This window comes from Gossypium hirsutum, chromosome D03 (assembly GCF_007990345.1).
Source record: "Gossypium hirsutum isolate 1008001.06 chromosome D03, Gossypium_hirsutum_v2.1, whole genome shotgun sequence".
NCBI classification, from domain to species: domain Eukaryota; kingdom Viridiplantae; phylum Streptophyta; class Magnoliopsida; order Malvales; family Malvaceae; genus Gossypium; species Gossypium hirsutum.
In genome coordinates, this window is record NC_053439.1 from 34,165,758 (window position 1) to 34,166,403 (window position 646).

The window sequence follows — 646 nt, forward strand, 5'->3', positions numbered from 1 at the left end:
GCTCCACATCTCCTGGTTGTCCAACACTTCCAACGGGATGCAAGATATGACCTTGGGGTCGGCATACAACTTTCATTCAAAATGAAAAACATAAATTTTAAATATTGTTATGTATTGATTTTTTAATGAATCATTGCATAATTAATACAGGTTCAAAAAGGATAGGAAATTAACATCGGTTTCAGAGCATTATCTAACAGCAACCTAACGTCTTTTAACTCATCGGGTATTCCAACTTAACTCGGTTCATGGTTCCACTTGTACAAGAGATATATTATGCGAAACATATAATAAATAAAAACATTTATTGCACAAACTACGTATTTATTGATAAATTATGTTTACTTTGTCACCAATGCGAACATGTATGGGTCAGTGACTCTAGGACGTAGAAACGGTATTCTTCATCAGGCTCACGACTGCAGCTGCAGCAAGCAACCACTGGTCGACATATTATCCGGTTGCGTTGCTCGACAAAGCTCCCAATATAATGTTGACAACATGTCAAATCCCTAATTTAGTGTTGCGCATTGATTAAAGTCTATTAAATGTAAAAGCCACCTTACGTACGCCAAATTTCTAGATTTATTAGGCATTAAAATACCCCCGATTAACCTCATGATGAATATTTGGACTTACTATTGTA